The 12,570-nt window shown below is 35.3% G+C and overlaps 1 pseudogene; it reads left to right on the forward strand.

Moving 5' to 3' along the window:
• The first annotated feature begins 12,158 nt into the window (after positions 1-12,158).
• The window catches only part of LOC103601151, a 1,373-nt pseudogene continuing 961 nt past the window's right edge, over positions 12,159-12,570 (forward strand).

Consider the following 12,570-nt stretch of genomic DNA (forward strand, 5'->3'; position numbering starts at 1 on the left):
TATTTTAATAAATTTAATGATAGAGGATAAAAAATTCTATACCTGGTTGCTATTTAAAGCTAATTAAATTAGCCTCCTGCTAGAAAGCCATCATAATACAAGTTACTATGATTGCTGCAACATTTATTTATTTTACATTTATTTTGAAGTAAAAAGTGGAATCACATTACTTAATCAGAATGGGTTTTGTTATCAAGAGACATCCATTCCTTACTTAAATCTGGGTATATTAGAAAAGTCTTCAAGAAGCCCCCTCTAGTGTCTGAATTATGCAACAGCTCATTGGCAAAGGATTTGTGCAAATCTAGAGAATTTCAGTATCAGAGTGTCTGGTTCAGTGGGACCATGGAGATCACCAACTCCAATACACATTCTGTTTACAAATGGGAAAGCTAAAGGTCCAGAGAGAATGCCTTGTCTAAGGTTACACTGTAAGGTGGTGGTAGATCAAGTAAAGAATTCAGGTCACCTGATTCCTAGTTCACAGAACATTTCAGTCTGCTCTGTGGACTTGGATTTGGTACAAACAGGCCCAGGGTAAAATAAAAGCAGAAAACTTGAAGGATATGAGATTTTGTTAATGGAAAGATTATAGAGATTAGAAAAGAGTTATTGGGATAAAGGTGAAAACAAAGACTAGCAAAAAGGGTTAGGGAACCATAGTTCTCTATTTAAAGAACAGGAACCCAGAGATAGGGTAATCAGGACGTTGAGTTAAGATTTACAATATTTGAGACTTTACTGATAAATGATTGAAAATATTCTTAAAATGAGCATGTGCAAAAATATAGATTTTATTTGTGGTTCTGCAAATAAGATCACTAATGAAGTTGAACCACTAATTCTCTTCTTATTAAAATTTTTTAGTGAACTATTATTCTTGTATTCTTGTCATCTGTCATAGCAAGGTAATAAACCTTGATTTGTTATCCCACCATGGTTCATGGTAATGGTCTGGCAGTGAGGTTGTTAGTTAAAATAGTCATAATGTATTACCCCTAAACGGGGTATGCAACTTTTGGTCTTCCCATTCTCCCCCCAGAATGCATAACACACAATGCCTCTGGAGAAAAACTCCAAGAACAATTTCCCTTTATAGACACAAATTGGAAACAGCTTCATTACTTTATTCTTAAGTGTGTGACTTTGCCAACATACTGTTGCTAAGAATTAGTTTGTGAAAAATATTCAGCTCTTTCTTTTTAATGAGTATTGAATGTGAGAGTGTGCTGTATGGATAGAGCTGTGCATGAAAGAGGTCACAGTGTGTTGGGGAAAACAAAAAGTGCAGAAGAGAAAGTGGGAAAATATTGTTTTTAGTACCTCCCAATTCTCAGCCTTTTCTATATCTCAGCCATTGTGCAATGGGATGCTGAAGGGCTCTGGAGATATATTATGACAATACATACTGCCAGGTACTAAGAACATCTGATACCCACAATACCTGGGTAGTAGACGAGTGAACAAGGAAGACATGGCTTGAGTGGGACCCTGACAGATAAAAATACTTTAGAAGAGAAGCTTTCACATGGAAGAAAACATTGTGAGCATTGAATTATGGAAGTGCTGGGTATGCTGTAGAATTGCAGGTAAGGGAGTGAGAATTCCTAAGTTTCTATGATACATTCAATGGGATGGAATAACAAAACTCAAGAGCGTCTGTTTATTCATTAATTGAACAGTTCTGTGCTAGGCAAGAATGGTAGGGACTTGGAGATAAATTTCTGTGAAGTTACTTTTAAAAAATGAAAAGACTTCATAGAAATCCAATGCTCTATATTATCTTCAATCTTTATGGTAATCATCATAAATGAAGGTAAGTACCTAATAGGCTAAAATGTATTGAGAACCAAACTTGTGCAATGCATTATTCTTAGTATTTTTTACATCGTCTCATTTTATTTCTACAAGAAACTTTTATAACTGGGGCAGTCCTATTGGACTACCTGTATAAGAAACAGCCAAAGCATCCGAGCACCCCCCAAAAAGTTTGTCCATCATATCCTTCAGCAAGTCTCTGAATTTAAAATTGTATATATGATATCATATGATTGCTTGTTTCTTATGTGAAACATTTAAGTGAACCTCATGAGTTATACTTAGGAAAGTATTATAGGTCTAATGAAAACACCATTAAGCCTAAAACGTTGGGGAAGATCTAAGTGTTCTAAAAATTTTCCAGCCAATGAACAAGAAATTGGCTGCTTCAAATTGGATACCTAATAGTGCAGTATATAGGAGCAATGTGGGGGACCATGATAAAAGACTAGACAAAAAAGGAGATCGAAGTTCCAATTGCAATTATATGGCTGATCTCTAAAGCATGTTTAAAAAGCTTTGGTTACACCAAATGGGTTGATAATTTTCACCCATGAACACAACTTCCTTTTCTTCCCACCATTCGCTGTCCTACCCAGAGTATTCAATTACTCATGAGAGGGCCCCAAGTCATGCATTTTGCAAGTGAGTACTCCAAAAGAATGGTTAAAGTGAATCCTACACTGTATTGAAGAGGAGGACATCTAAGTACATTTGGGTACCTTAGAGTTACCTTTCACAGCTAAACCTCGTGTGGCAATAATCCATTATCTTTCTAGCACCTTGCTCACTCATTCTTACTATGCTTGCTCTTCCAAACTTCAGTGAAGTATCTAATGCTTTGACTGTTTCGTTCTCTTTAATACTTTCTACCCCCTTGATCCAACACTTCTACCACTTCTTTACCTAAGCCTTCAAATATGTCACTCCACTGAAGTTCTACAACTTCTCAACAAATCCTCAAATATAGGTCAATCCAAATGACCTTTCTTCTGTCTCTACCACTATCATGCTGATCACATAATTAAGTTACTACACATCCATGACTTTGCATTTGGATACACTATGTTCATGATTATGAGAGTGTCAATGTTTAAAATATTAAATCTCTCAAAAATGATATATAAATTCAATATAATCCCAACCAAAACCCAGAAGGTTTTGGTGAAAATTGACACACTGAAACTGAAGATGCAAATGGCCAAAAAATAGCCCAGATAGTCTTTTGAGAAGTAAAAAGCCATAAGATTTCAAGACGATGTAAAACTATAGTGATTAAGAGAGTGTGATACTGGAGAAGAAAAAAAAAAGCCAAACAAATGAATGGAACAGAATAGGACATATGAAGTAGACTCAAATATATGGTTCCCTGATCTATGACAATGGTGACACTTCAATGCAGTGAAGAAAAAGAACAATTATATAAATATACTGGATCAATTGGATATGTATATGGAGAAGGATAAATGTTACCCTCTACCTCACACAATACAAAAAACTATATCCAGATAGACTACATATTAATGCACAACGTAAAAAAATAAAACCTTCCAAAGAAAAAACAAGAGCCTATCTTTATGACCTTTGAGGAGCCAAAGGTTTTAAAAATAGGACACAAAAATAATTAACCATTAAGGAAATATTGATCAATTGAACTACTTTAAATTCAAAATTTGAGGACATTAAAAGATACCAGTAAGAGTGCAAAGATAACAGAGTAGGTGAAAATATTTTTGTTTATTACAAAGTAAATACTCAATAAACTTTTGATAAGATTAATGTGTGACACATGAATTTTGGGTTCTCATTGAGTATTCAATTATTTTGGAAACTATGTATTAAGTACCTACTAAATGCCATGACTGTGCCCTGGGATTTTTACATACATTATTTAATTTATTCCTCACTACAACCATGCGAAGTATACAGTAAGATATTTAATTTACAGATAAATAAATCAAGGCTCAAAGGAATTTTGTAATTTGCTCACAGTCTCACTTCAAATAGGAGACAGAGCTGTGATTTAAGCCACAACCTGTCTTCAAAGTCCAAATTCTCTCTATACTCTGTCTTGGTTGGCTTAATTCAATATCTAGATGCATGCATATTTTAGGTGAGCTGCTCAATGGATAAAGTACATTTTACATTGTTAATAGAAAGAGACTTGAGTATCATTTTTACATCACAGAAACCTCTCAGAGTGTTCTTGAATTTGAGTAATCTAACAGCTAAGCAAATTTCAGGCAACACTGAAAGGAAGGTCAAAGAGAAAAGGAAGCCTGTGGTGAAAAAAAAATAAAAATAAAAAAGATAATCCAGAAAAAGCCTGATATAAGGAGACATGCAAACAAGCAGGATACATTTCCTAACCCTGAAACAGAGAAAAGCTATTTCTGTGTAACGGAAAGAAAACACTAGCCTAGAAATCTGGAGAACTTGTCCAAGAAAGAGCTCTGCTCAGGTCTCAAGTGTGAGTCTGGAAAAGTCTCATGATCTCTCTGCTACTCAGTTTCTCTGTCTATAATATGAGAGAAATAATTCAAGGGTCTCAATTATTTCCTCCATCTCTGGTACCAAGTTAATCTCTCTGTGTATCTACCAGAGGGTTACATATCTGGCATAAGAACACACACAGCCTTTGCAAAGTGAATACCAAATTTGTCTACGACTAATACTGTTTTCCCATTTATCTTCCAAAATTATTGATTAATCACATTTAAATCAATGCTTTAAGGAGTGGAATTTATTTAAAACATGATGCTTTTTTTTTTCTTTTGTGAACTTCAGGTTTAACTTCTTTCTGTACAAGGAATGTATTCTATATTAAATTGTAGGGAGGTCAATATTAGGCCAATGACACCGATTCAGTGCCCTGCATGAATATCTTGGCCAGTTTAGCATATACTCCTTTCACATATACACCTTAAACATAAATTTCTTTTATGTAAATAAATACAATGTCAAATTTCTGGTCCACTCTAAAGAAAAAAAAAGTTGTGAATCAACTAAAATCCCATAGAGGGCAGTATGGCTTTAACTGTCTTGGAATTAAATCCTATTTCGTTGTAAAGAATATAACTGTGGTCAAATACATAGAAACAGAAAATAAAGTAAACTGGTGGTTACCAGGGGCAGGAGGTGGTTTCCAGAGGCAAGAATGGAGAGATGTAGGTAAAAAAATAAATAAATAAAATAAAAAAGTAAAGGGAAGACTTTTGAGTATAAATTAATATAAAATCATTATAAAATCTTTAGCAATTACCATAGTAAATTTTAAATTATCATTCTCCCCACATTCAGAAGGTATCATTTTGATGTTTCTATATACTAAATAATTGCCATCAAATTATATACTTTAGTATTCATATTTTCTTAATGTCATATAAGATTTTTCTAGTGTGATTGAATCCTTTGTATATTATTTTTAATGAATGAACAAAATTATCTCATAGGAAAATTCCTTCTTAAGTATTAATTATTTTAAATCATTCAACTCTTGACTGAATTTTAGGTTAATTTAATGTTTGTTAATTTCCTGTTTTTGCTATTAAGTAATGCTGTGATAAGTATATTTTATTTGAGTTTGTCTTTATTTCTGAATATTTTTTTACAGTATGTTTTTAAAGTGGAATTAATGAGTAAATAGATATTAACATGTAAATCCTCTTTATTAAAATCTATCAACAAACTGCTTTACAGAATCATTTTAATTTATGCTTGTGTGACTATAGCTTTGACAACACTGAATTATAACATTAATTTTCTTATTTACTAGGGAAAAAAATCTCATTTAAATTTGTGATGTTAAAAATCATTGGTATACAAGAACACTACTGATTTTGTGTATCCTGCAACTTTACTGAATTTGTTTATGAGTTCTAGGAATTTTTTGATAGAGGTTATGGGCTTTTCTATATACAGGACCATGTCATCTGTGAACAGTGACAATTTGATTTACTTTTTTTCCAATTTGGATGCCCTTTATTTATTTCTATTGCCTGATTGATCTGGCTAATACTTCCAATACTACATTGAATAGAAGGGGTTCTTAAAGGAAAAGTTTTCAGCTTTTCCCCATTCAAGATGATATTGGTCATGTGTTTTTCATATATGGCTTTTATTGTGTTGAGATATTTTCCTTCTATACATGATTTATTGAGAGTCTTTATCATGAAGGGATGCTGAATTTTGTCAAATGCTTTTTCAGCATCTGTTGAAATAATCATATGGTTTTTGTCCCTGGTTTTGTTGATGTGGTGTACACACTTACTGATTTGTGTATGTTGAACCATCCAAATCAGTAGAATTCATAAACACCAACAAAGAACAAGAGAAAAATAAATCAAAAAAGCAAATCCATTTATAATAACTACCAAAAGAATAAAATACCTAGGAATAAATTTAACCAAAGGGGTGAAAGATCTCTACAATGAGAACTACAAAACACTGCTAAAAGAAATTTAAAAAGACACCAAAAGATGGAAAGACATTTCATGTTCATGGATTGGAAAAAATTAACATTTTGAAAATGTCCATATTACCCACAGTGATCTACAAATTCAGTGCAATACCCCTCAAAATACCAATGACATTCTTCACAGAAATAGAAAAAACAATCTTAAAATTCATATAGAACAACAAAAGACCCCAAATACCCAAAGCAATACTGAGCAAAAATAAAACATAAAATAAAACCAGAGAAATTACACTACCCGACTTCAAACTATACTACAAAGCTATACTAACCAAAACAGCATGGAACTAGCATAAAAACAGACACTTGGACCAATGGAACAGAATAGAGAACCCAGAAATCAACCCACATACTTACAGCCAACTAATCTTCAACAAATCTCCAACAAAATACACTGGGAAAAGACAGGCTCTTCAGTAAATGGTGCTGGGAAAACTGGATATTCATGTGTAGACAAATGAAAATAGAGATACACCTCTTGCCATATACCAAAATCAACTGAGAATGGGTTAAAGACTTAAGTACGAGACCTGAAACTATAAAACTCCTAGAAGAAAACATAGGAGAAACACTTCAGGATGTAGGACTGAGCAAAGACTTATGAATAAGACTCCAAAAGCACAGACAACAAAAGAAAAAAATAAGCAAATGAGATTATATCAAACTAAAAAAACTTCTGCACAGCAAAGGAAAAAATCAACAGAGTGAAAAGACAACCTAAAGAATGGGAGAAAGCATTTGCAAGCTATGCATTCAACAAAGATTTAATATGTAGAATATATAAGGAATTCAAACAGCTTCACAGTAAAAAACCAAATAATTTGATTTAAAAATGTGCAAAGGAGCTGAATAGACATTTTTCAAAGGAAGACATGCAAATGGCCAACAGGTACATGAAAAAAATGCTCAACATTACTAATCATCAGGGGAATGCAAATCAAAACCACATTGAGATATCATCTACTCCAACTAGATTGGCTATTATCAAAAAGAAGGAGAATATCAAATGCTTGTGAGAATGTGGAAAAAAGGGACCTCTTCTGCACTGTGGGTGGGATTGAAAATAGTGCAGCAACTATGGAAAACAATATGAAGGTTTCTCAAACAACTACAGATAAAACTGCCATGCCATCCAGCAATCCCACTTCTGGATATATACCCAAACAAACAGAAATCATTATGTCAAAGGGACAGCTGCCTTCCTATGTTCATCACAGCTCTATTTACAATAGTCAAGATATAGAACCAACCTAAATGTCCATTGATGGACAAATGGATACGGAAAATATGCTATATATATTTATAATATGGAATACTACTCAGCCATTAAAAAACTGAAATTCTGCCATTTGCAGCAACATGGATGAGTCTGGAGAAAATTATGTTAAGTGAAATAAGTCAGGCACAGAAAGAGAAATACTGCATGTCCTCACTCATAAGTGGGAGCTAAGAAAGAAAGAATAAAGAAGGAAAGACCACAATAAAGCATTGAACTTTTTGAAGGCAAGAACAGACCTATGGTTACTAGAGGTGGGAGAAGGGGAGGAGAAGGGCGGTTAGGAAGTAATTGGATAAGGGACACAAAGAATAATTACAATTTGTAGTGATGAGTTTGCTAATAATACTGATTTGATCATCACATACTGTATTCAACTCTGCACCCCATAAATATGTATAAGCAATTATGTTTCAATTCAAAAAAATAAATTGAAATACAGAGAGAGAGAGAGAGAGAAATACTTAGCATAATGAAATTAAACATTTACTTTTTCTTTTTTTTTTTTTTGAAAAAAAAAAAAGCATTGGTAAAAATAATAGTCCAGAACTAAAATTTTTAAATTACCTGAGCAAAATCTAGGAAGGCTTAATGCACAAAATAGAGTGTGAAAACATTTCAAAGGTCTCCTGGGAGGGGGAGATGACAGTTTAGGATAGGGAGGTGAAAATATTTTTAAAATATCATTTTATGGTAGCAGAAGGAAAGAATGAAGAAATGGAATGCTTTCATTAGATAAATAATTGAGTTTATGAGAGTCAGTATATAAAAACAGAGTTTCAAAAGTTTGGCCAGGGGGCCGGCCCGGTGGCGCACTGCTACAGTGTGCCGCTTGGGAGCGTGGCGGCGCTCCCGCCAAGTGTTCGGATCCCACATACAGACCGGTTCCCACTCACTGGCTGAGCGAGGGGCGGACGCAGCACCGAGGGTTGCGATCCCGTTGCCGGTCCCGGTCCGGTACGGGCGCGACACTGAGGGTTGTGGTCCGTTGCCGGACACGAAAAAGGACAAAAAGAAAAAAAAAAAAAAAAAAGTTTGGCCAGACTCAGTAAGAAATGGAAAGAGTGTTTTGATGCCAGAATCACTACCTGTGTAACATTGGGTAAGTGCTTCCATTCCTCAGTTGTCAGATATAACAATTTTGCCTACTTCATAGGATTATTGTGAAGACTGAATTAGATACTACATATTAATATAGATTATTAACTATTATTCAAAAATAATATAGATTATTAATGCTTAGAATAGGCACATAGTATACACTACATAAATATTATTAATATTATTTTCTTGTAGTCAAATAGCAAGAGAGAGAAATGTGTCTCACTATGAGTACCCAGAAGGAAAGGCAACCATGAAACAATAAAGAAATATAGCACAATTTCCAAATTAACAAGGTGACAATATGGAGTACCAACTTTATCAAACACACAAGAATAATGATTGAAAAGAAAAAAATATATAGAAAATTTAAAAATAGTAAACCAAGTAAAATGGAAAATAAAATGAAAGAGATAAAATGCAGCAAGGGGATTTTTAGAGAGGTGAAAGTTCTGCATAAAGCTATAATGGTGAATACATGTTGCTATACATTGTCAAAACTCAAAGAATGTACAATAAAAAAAGTGAGTCCTAATGTAAACTGTGGAATTCAGTTAATAATGCATTAATATTGGCTTATCAATTGTAACAAATGTACTGCCTATTGTAGATGTTAATAATAGGGTAAACTTGGAGTGTGGGGTATGAGGCTTACAGGAATTCTGTACTTTCCACTCAGCTTTTCTAAAGCTAAAAGTGTTCATAAAAATAAAGCAAGCCTATTTAAAAAAAGTATAGAAACCTCTGCTGGATTGTATACTATTTAGTAACAACAGATTTTTTTGTCAGCTATACAACATAATAAATTTATGTTGGCTTTTAATATGTCAATTGAGTCTGTATTAGTATTTCCTTAAAGCATTAGCAACACCTTACAAATGTGTTTTTCTTTTTAAAAGTACATTCATTATTTTAGTAATCCCAAGAGATAAGGAAAAGCAGGTAAGATTTGTGCTTTATGGGTTATGAATACAATGGCTAACTCCACAGAATAAGCAACTTGTGGAGTGAAAATAAAGACTAATTCTTCTGATTTCCTGGATCCTGGAAGAATTCATGTTGATCAATATGAAAAAAATACCATTCTACAAAAGAATGCTGAAAATAACAAATGAAATAAATAAAAACATAAAATGCAAGATACAAAATGTTTTATCAATCATTCCAGAAATTGGGAATGAATTATATTCTCCCATAAAAAGATTTACGTTCTTAAACTATTTTGGAAATCCTGCTCTGTGTGATTTACAAAAATCAGAATAAAAGTAAAGTAACAAAAATCTGAAAGAAAATGAAGAGAGAAGGGGATTGAGAGAGAGAGAGGAGAAATAACACTACTAATGTCAGAAGGTGGACTTTAGGATTGAAAGCACTAAACAGAGTGTGAAGTGGGAAAATGTATTGATAAAAGACACATTTTGTGAAGAAAATATGCCATCATAGACCTTTGTATGACAAACGACAAGAGCTAAATATAAAAAGTAATGAGTACATATTAGTACTTTGTTAACTTGATAAAAATATAATCACAGAAAAATCTTTAATATGTTTCTCCTACAATCTGAGTAAATCTAAGCACTTTATGAAAATTAACTCATTTAATTTTCACTGTAATAACCCTGTGAATTAGATGTGATTATAATCTCTATTTACAGTTGAGGAAAAATATAAAAGATAAATAAATCAACAGGGTTTTTTTTTTTTGAGAAGTCCAATAAAAACATGATTAATCCCTCATAAGCCTGATTAAGAAAAAAAGAATGAAAGTAAAACATAGAGATAGAGATTAGAGATTAGATTTAACAAGATTAGAGAAGATAAGATTTAACTACAGACAGTATTAATAGAACAATAATAAAAATTATGCAATTCTATGGCAACACATTTGAAAACCAAAAGAAATTAATGATTTTTGGCAAAATATATAATTACAAATGAATTAAATATAAGTGAAAAAATTGAAATTGGTCTCTTGAAAAATTGAATAAATGAATAGGTTCATGGGTGATTTCTATCAAATATCTAAAGAATAGGTACTTTAGGTGCACTAAAGTAATGGAGGAGTATTCACTATCAGAAAACCTGAGACATTGAAGAGATATTGAATAGGTGTTCGATAAAGGTAGAGATACTGAATAGGTGTTTGATAAAATTGAGTAGCTTTGCCTAATAACAACACCATATGAAATCAGAATGCCTTGGGGCTCCACCTGGGGGCCTGGGGCTTGGAGCCAGGGACTGGACCACCCTCCCACACCCAGGCACACTATGTCAGCACCATGGGGCCCACTGAGGGACCAGAGGCATGGAGGAGGGGACCAGACCCCACTCCCACAACTAGGCACACCGTCCACCTGGGGGCCTGGGGCTTGGAGCCAGGGACTGGACCACCCTCCCACACCCAGGCACACCATGTCAGCACCATGGGGCCCACTGAGGGACCAGAGGCATGGAGGAGGGGACCAGACCCCCCTCCCACAACTAGGCACACCATGCCAGCACCTTGGGACCCACTTGGGAACCCGAGGCATGGAGTTGAGGACTGGATCCCCCTCCCACAACCAGGCACACCATGCCAGCACCACAGGGCCCACCCAGGGACATGAGGCATGGAGAAGGTGACTGGACCCCCCTCCCACAACCAGGAATACCATGCCAGTGCCACGGGGCCCACCCAGGGACATGAGGCATGGAGAAGGGAACCAGTCACTCCTCCCACAACCAGGCATACTGTGACAGTGCCTCATGGCCCACCTGGGGACCCAAGGCATGGAGAAGGGGACTGGACTCCCTTCCTACAACTAGGCACACTGTGCCAGTGCCTCAGGGCCCACCTGGGGACCTGAGGCATGGAGCTGAGGACCAGACATTCCCCACAACCAGGACCACTTTCAGTACCAAGGAGTATGGCAAATACATCACCTCCATGTGGGTGGCCCACCACAGCTACCACAATAACCATGGCTTCCGTGAAAGCAGCTAGATGCCACAAGCACCACGCACATGGTCTGCCAGCCACTGGAGTTCATTGACACAAGGACAGTCACCAGCAGAAAAAAGAAAAGAAGAGGAAGTTTCTCTCCACAAAACCCATTTCAGAGTGACAGAAGAAGCATCTGCTGTATGATAACTGGGGACCTCAGTATTGGACAGATCATCTAGTAATGGACAGAGTGATCATTATTCTTTCAGAAGGAGATAAGAAATCTAGGGAAAATAGAGGAGGAGGGAGGACAGAGAAGGAGATCGGGAGAGATTGCACAAGGGGTATAAAGAATAATTACGATTTGTAACAATATATATGCTAGTAATATTGATTTGATCGACATACCTCAATGTTGAACCCCAAAAATATGTATAATCAATTTTGATTCAATAAAAGTTAAAAAAAAAAGTAAAAGAAATCAGAATGAAAAACTACTTAAATTTAATACTTGGCTAGGCGGCCTGGTCTCCCTTGGGTTGGAACTGTGCACTCAGCTGGGCATCATGGGGAAGTGGGACAATCCAGTGGCCTACATGAACCCAATAGCAATGGCCAGATCAAGGGGTCCAATCCAGTCTTCAGGGCCAATGATCCAGGATTATCTGAATCGACCAAGGCCTACCTGGGAAGAAGTGAAAGAGCAACTAGAAAAGAAAAAGAAAGGCTCTAAGGCTTTGGCTGAATTTGAAGAAAGAATGAATGAGAACTGGGAGAAAGAACTAGAAAAACACAGGGAGAAATTGTTAAGTGGAAGTGAGAGCTCATCCAAAAAAAGACAGAGAAAGAAAAAAGAAAAGAAGAAATCTGGTAGGTATTCCTCCTCTTCTTCTTCATCAAGCTCTGATTCCTCCAGCAGTTCTTCAGATTCTGAAGATGAGGGTAAGAAACAAGGGAAAAGGGAAAGAAAAAGAAGAA

Source organism: Galeopterus variegatus, unplaced genomic scaffold, assembly GCF_000696425.1.
Source record: "Galeopterus variegatus unplaced genomic scaffold, G_variegatus-3.0.2 Scaffold3607, whole genome shotgun sequence".
In the NCBI taxonomy this organism is placed as follows: domain Eukaryota; kingdom Metazoa; phylum Chordata; class Mammalia; order Dermoptera; family Cynocephalidae; genus Galeopterus; species Galeopterus variegatus.